The sequence below is a fragment of the Pinus tabuliformis genome, chromosome 7 (assembly GCF_031772625.1).
Source record: "Pinus tabuliformis cultivar Carrire ecotype Pingquan chromosome 7, CPIR1, whole genome shotgun sequence".
Lineage (NCBI taxonomy): Eukaryota > Viridiplantae > Streptophyta > Pinopsida > Pinales > Pinaceae > Pinus > Pinus tabuliformis.
Genome location: NC_142293.1, coordinates 1,922,120,808 through 1,922,127,804, shown reverse-complemented (window position 1 = coordinate 1,922,127,804; position 6,997 = coordinate 1,922,120,808). Strand labels below are relative to the sequence as shown.

Below are 6,997 nucleotides of genomic sequence, written 5' to 3'. Positions count from 1 at the left end.
CTTTTTTGAAAGAACAGGCATTCATTACTTGGACCAGATCTCCCAATGGGATCCTCACACCCTTCTTTGGTCAGGTTGGGCCTTCCTAGCCATACCCAACAGTCTTAACACAAGTCTTTCTGTCCTTCAATCCCATTTGCACAGTAGAGCCCCTGTCAAAAAGAATGATCTTGATGGGTTTCATCGGGATCCATCTGGATCCTCTTACACCATCCAAGCTGCTCACCATTATATTTGCAACATTAGCTACCCCATTCCCAGTTGGCACCACTGGAAGGTGGTTTGGAAATCCGAGGCAATTCCAAAAATCAAGTTTTTTCTCTAGACACTCCTCAAAGGGAAAGTCCTCACAGCCGAAAATTTGCAAAAGAGGGGAATTAATGGCCCCTCTCGTTGTCCTAACTACTTAGCTGCTGAAGAATCAATGCATCATCTCTTTATTGATTGCCCTTTTGCCATCAACTGTCGGAGGCACTTGTCTCATAACAATCAAATCCCATGGAACACCCAAAACACCATAGGAGAAATTCTTTACAAATGGAAAAAAAACTACCCCTGGCAGCACAGAGAAAATAACACAGTGAAGAGATTCTAGGACATTCTTCCCCACAATACGCTATGGAATATTTGGCTGGCACAAAATCGGAAGGTTTTTAAGGATAAGGACTCGACTGTTAGTAGCCTTTGCACCAAGGCAAGGAGTCTCGCCCTTGAGATCATCTCAGTTAAGAATCCGAGAAGTATAAATGTCAGTGAACTCAACATAGAAGAAATCATTTTCATTGGACACATGTTAGACCAAAACACTAGCAATCATAAGCGCAATGTTGCTAGCAACAGAAACAACAATGTTTCCCCTAACTGGAAGATCAGGCTAACAGAGGAAGAATTTGCAGGTTGGCTCAAAAACAACAATATGCATTACCTCTGTTTCGATGGGGCCTCAAAGTCTAATCCTGAGGCAGCAGGGGCAAGAGGAGTGATTTTTAATGCTAATGGGGATACCATACACTCATACGAGTGGGGTCTTGGCCATACTTCCAATAACAGAGCAAAAGCCCTGGCCCTCTACCAAGGTCTTATCCAACATGGGAAGCTTGGTATAGACACAGTCACGATATTGGGAGACTCGACGATAGTCGTCAGTGTAATGGTTCAGAACAGGGATCTTCCCAATGCTCTCCTTCAGCAGATTATCAGACGGTGCCAAATTTTAGGACACACCATGAAAGATGTGCGCTACTATCATGTTTTGTGATCGCTCAATAAAATTGCTGACAGTCAAGCCAACAAAGCTTGTGCCAGATCACTGGGCTGCCTTATCTGCAATGGCGTGGAATCATTTCAGCATATACCATAATGAAGAGACCTCTTGGATCTGAACAACATCTCAGCTCATCTGATATACCTTTGGTTTATGTTGTTCCTTTTTCCCGAAGGAACAACAAAAAAAATAGAACAACAGAAAAGGAACAGCAGAAAATACAACAGAAAAGGAACAACAGAAAAAACGGAACAACATAAAAGGAACAACAGAAAAAACGGAACAACAGCAATAGAACGGCAGAAAAGAAAAACGCAACTCCAACAAGTTCGTCAAGCTTGAAGCAAGTCGACGCCGATGACAAACCTGAAGAGTCCACTGCTCGACACATTAGCCACAGTAATATAGATTGATATGCTTTGTAAATGCTGTTATTTACTACTGCAGTTTGTTAGGGTTTACCTTTGGTCTTTGGTTTTTAGAAGCCCAAAAGGCAGGATTAAGGAGCAATTTTGTTTAAGCTGTAATTCCTTCTTTCCTAGCTCTTCTTGGCAGGAGCTCAATCTCCTTTTTTTCAGATCTATAATAGCAACCGAATTTGTCAAAAAAAAAAAAAAAAATGGAGGTTTAAGTTTATGTGGCACGTGATATGTTTTTTTTTTTTTTTTTTTTTTTCGGGATAAATTGTACTTTTATTGTTTCAATTTGAGAACATTCGATTAGTGTTTGAACGCACGACATTCCATGCCTTGTTTTCTTGGTCAATTTGATAAAATTAATTGTGAATTGAAATGGTTTTCTTTTGATTAATGAAGTTATGCTTCAACCTTCATAGTATTACTTATGATGATGAAAGTGATTAGCGCTGTATTATTGGAAGACAAAATTTTGAAATGGATGCGGTGGGGACTTCCGACCACTTCTTTAACGACATACACAAGACGAAGGTGGAGATGGAAATTGGGTTACAAAGATTTGAAATGGGCGCGGAGGGAACCGCGTTTTAACGGCAGTTACAAACGTCCACGTCAACGGAGGTGGAGACGACAATTTGGGAGGAAAGGAGTTACCGGACTATGGAAAACGGGAATCGCAGGATGATATCGGAAACGAATAACGGGGAATAGGAGGACGGAAAGGAGTTACTGGAATATGGAATAGGAGGACGATATCGGAAACGAATAACGGGGAAGGGCCCAAATCGTTGGCCCTGCCCCATTTTGTTTCCCTTCCGACATTTCTTTTTAGCTTTTCAGTATAATACAATATGTGGATTGGAAAACTGGTTATTGTCAAAAACAAGATAATATTTGGCATTCCCTTAACAAGTGCGAGTTGGCAACGAGATTGGTAAAGACAACCCCGTTGGATTTTAACCATTACAGTTTTTTCAAATATTACCGTCAACCGTCTAACCATCCATCCAATGCGCAGAAGAAAATCCGACGTTTTACATCACAGTCCAAAAGAGGTCGGCTTACGGTTAGATTGACCCAAATAAAACGAACGTCGGGGTTAACGCAACCTAAGCTGCTTTATCGATGGTTAAGACTCGGATTTCAAAAAATATTTATTCCTGCATAAATTTCCTAAACATTATGCGGAATGCGGGTGTTAGCGGGTCTCAGTCATTTAGTTTGGTTCGTTTTTACAACTTGCAAGTGTGTCGCGGCTATCCCATCTTTCAATATCCAACGAGCATCGGGAATGTGGTCGATGGCGCTTTAATACTGACCAACGATGATAGGCAATTCTTATCTCATCGCCTATAGAATAGTTAATGCCGCCTGACATGCAGGCATTTAATTATCGTTTTCGTTCTCGATGATGCTATTTCGATGAGCGTGCTTTCAATGAAAGGGGAATAGTTAAATGTCTGCATGTCAGGCGGCATTAACTATTCTATAGACGATGAAATAGGAATTGCCACAATGATATGCGTATAATTAATTCAATCCCTCTCCACGCTGGTGACGTGGACGTCGAAGATATGTATCCATGCAAATTTTTAAAGTTTTTAATAATTTATTTTTTTAAGTAGTAACATCAAGCTTAATTTTAATTAGTGTAAACAACTTTCTTAATCAATTAAAAATTAAAAATGTTATAATTTAAAAAATTTACGTATCGATTATTAATAGTTAGAAATTCTAGAACTTTAAGTAACACTATATAAAAATTTACCAAAAAACTAATAATTACACCACAAAGCGATTCCTATAATCTTCATTTACATAAATTATTAATAATTAAAAATTATAAAAGCTTAAGTTACTTTATATTAAAATCTAGAATAATGCTAATAAAAATTGACCAAGACTACTAATAAATGGATCAGGAAGCATCTACGATAATCTTTGGGGCTAATATATGAAGAAGATGTCCTTTGCACATAAAAATGAAAGTAGAGCTGTGAAACTGTAAACTGATTGGGAAAATATTTTACAATCTTATAGATAATTTTATATGAAATATTAAAAAAAACTTGTATGCTACATATAATAAATACCAAAATTTATTTCAAAACAAAAATGACGACCTATCTTCAGGGATAGTTTCAGTGATAATTCAATAATAAAATTCATGTTCCGTGTAGAGTCATCTGCAACTATGGTCGCACTATTTCCGGTGTTGTTTTCGTGAAAGAATTAACTCAAATCTAGCAACTGAGTTTGTAATATTTCCGATGTTTTTTTCACGGAGGATTTAACTCAAATCGTGACATGGTGATTGCAATATTACCAACTTTGTAATTTGGGTATTTCAAAATCGCATGATGTTTGTCCATAGATATAGATTATCATAATTTCAAAATTACAATTTAACCGAAACAATAGAAATTGTTGTTTCATGGTCTACAAGGTTAATCTTTCCATCATATTTTATGACTATATATATATATATATATGCATGTTTAAGCTTGTTCTCTTTAGAAATATTATAGGCTTTCTTTTATTACATATATATATTGGTACATATACTTGTCAGAGCAAACTGACAGTTGTCATATCGAAATTTAATCGCCATCAAGGTCTCCATAGATCAACATACGTTGCAACATTCGCGCAGCTCCTTAAGAATCAAAACTGACCAAGAAACGTGCAAACCAACCCACCTGACCATCACATCATGCACTTGCGTGGCCACAACGTGGAAAACTTCCCCATCTTCTGAAAATAATACAGGCAATGTGGCCACTCAAGACTAAGAACAAATTGAGAGTGGCTACTGCTAGAATTCAAGCGCATGTCCATTCTTAACGGTAAACTAAGTGTGTTTGACTAAGTGAGTTGAATTTAAACTAATTTTATTAAAAGTAAATAATTCGGGAGGATCGTCTACATGGAAAGGTATTTAAAAAAAAAAAAAAAATTAAAGAAAGCCCGTCTAGCTCAGTTGGTAGAGCGCAAGGCTCTTAACCTTGTGGTCGTGGGTTCGAGCCCCACGGTGGGCGACTTACTCGTTTCGTTGGCTATTTTGATGTATCCTCATCTAAGATCCCTGGTTCGAACCCTACAGTAGGCAGCTGTTGTTGACTATCAAGTTTAGCACAAAACAAACATCCCAGGTCGTACGTTCGAACTTGACGGTAGGCGGGTGTTGCTGATCATTCGTTTAACACAAAACAGGCCTCCCATGTTCTGTGTTCGATCCTCCTCGGTATGCAGATGTTATGTTGATTGACTATTTGGATTTTTCCTCAACGAAGATCCTTGACGGAGGGAAACGCATTAAATGATTAAGAAGAATAGATACTTTTGGCGTTTTGTTTAATTTTTTTTATTAGTTATTAAAAAAAAATTGTCTTTTCAATTTATTAATAAATATAAAATTTTATTAGAAAATAGGTTTTAGTAAATGGATATTATGTTAAAGCATTTTTTTAAGCAAAAGGTATAGATTTTAGATTGATAGTAAATGGATATTATGTAAAGCATTTTTTTTGTTTTTGGGAAAAGGTGTAGGTTTTAGATGGATAGTAAATGGATATTATGTTAAAACATTTTTTTAGGAAAAGGTTATTAGTTAATATATTTCTTATAAAGAACTAAGTTATAAAAATTATATTAAATATAAAATAATCCAATTTTATTTTATCGAAAATTTTAATTTCTATATTATTTATAATTATGAGTATGAGAAAATTGTACACTAAATTATCTCCACATTTTAGGTTATCACTTCATGCAATTTTTTAAATCTAGTTTAAGTAGTTTTATCTATAAAGTTTGGTCCAAAAACAATTATTTTATAGAGCATGTAACAAAGCAATATAAATTTTATAAGTCTTGAATTACATGTTATAATAATTGGCATTCATATGTGAGACAAACCTTTAAATAGGTTATGCCACAAGAAAGCATCAAGCCTAGAACATGCATAATCAAACCCATACCATCTACAACTAGCACCACATATTTAATATCTGTACATGAGACAATCCTTTGAATAAGTAGTGGACACCTAAGTTAGAACGTGCCTCCACAAACCCTGACCATTCACAACAAACATCATCAGTGTAAAATTCCTTTTTCTAATCTATTGATATTGTAATTAAAATTAATTATGGTATTGATCCCTGCATGAACATGTAAATGTGCAAAAAGATCCTAAATAAATGTAATTATAATTTAAATACTTGTTGCGGATGCAATGAAGCCTAATACAATGCAAACCATGTGAAGAAAAATTCTTCATTGGCATGATTAACCAAGTCTTTACCTTTAGCAATTCTTATAGTTTTAAGAGGCTTGTTGATAATGCAATGAAGACTAATACAATCCAAAACCATGCAAAGCAAAAATCAAAATTTTTCATAAGCATGATTCACAAAGTCTTTACCTTTAGCAATTCTTATAGTTTTAAGAGACTTTTATAATCACTTCCAAAATTTTCCAATCATTTGATGATTATTGGGTATTTTTCCTTATTCATCCAATTATTGTTCCATGTTCGTGGTTGATGACTATGCATTATTGGGTATTTATCTTATTCAATTTCTTTTGAAAAGTGGGCTTTGTGTAAAAATTGGGTATCTATCTTATTCAATTTCTTTTGAAAAACGGGCTTTGTGTAAAAATGTAATTTCACCTGCATAATAATAAAATGATGAAAGCTTCAATGGAAAGATGTATTCAGAAGACAAAATTTTATAAAATATTGAATATAAATTCTTTGTTTCCTTCCCATGGGGAGTGGCCATCCTATAGTATTAGTGTTGGAAATTACCATATTGAATATTCAAAAACTTAACTTATCAATAATTAACTTATATACAAATTGACACATGACTATACTCTTAGAGCATATTTATATATATAATTATTCATGGTTGTTGATATAGTAAGTATAAAATTTATATGTAATATTAAATAGTAATGAGTATGGTTTTTTAACTTTTAAAATAAAATTAATTAAGTAGTGTAAATGTTTTATATTTTGATTTTTTTCAAGTATATTTTTAGTTTAATTTTGCTCAAAATTTAATAGATATTTGTTCGAATCGCAGATTTGAAGACCCTAATCTATATAATCAAAGTATCTTGAGAGTTTTTAGCACATTAAATTCATTTATACATTCAAAAATGCAATTTGAACTACAAAAAATATAATTTCACTAATAATTGTATCACTAAATTCTAAATAAAAAAACCAAAACCATAAAATAATTAAATTACACCACTAATTAATAATGATTTTAATAATATCTAATTATATATTTACATTTAATAT

General features: G+C 34.1%; 1 non-coding gene across 1 annotated transcript; it reads left to right on the top strand.

Annotated features, from left to right (window-relative positions):
• Nucleotides 1–4,645: 4,645 nt before the first annotated feature.
• TRNAK-CUU (transfer RNA lysine (anticodon CUU)) lies at nt 4,646–4,718 on the top strand. Its single transcript has one exon. It is a non-coding gene; the product is annotated as a tRNA-Lys (tRNA).
• The last annotated feature ends 2,279 nt before the right edge of the window (nt 4,719–6,997 follow it).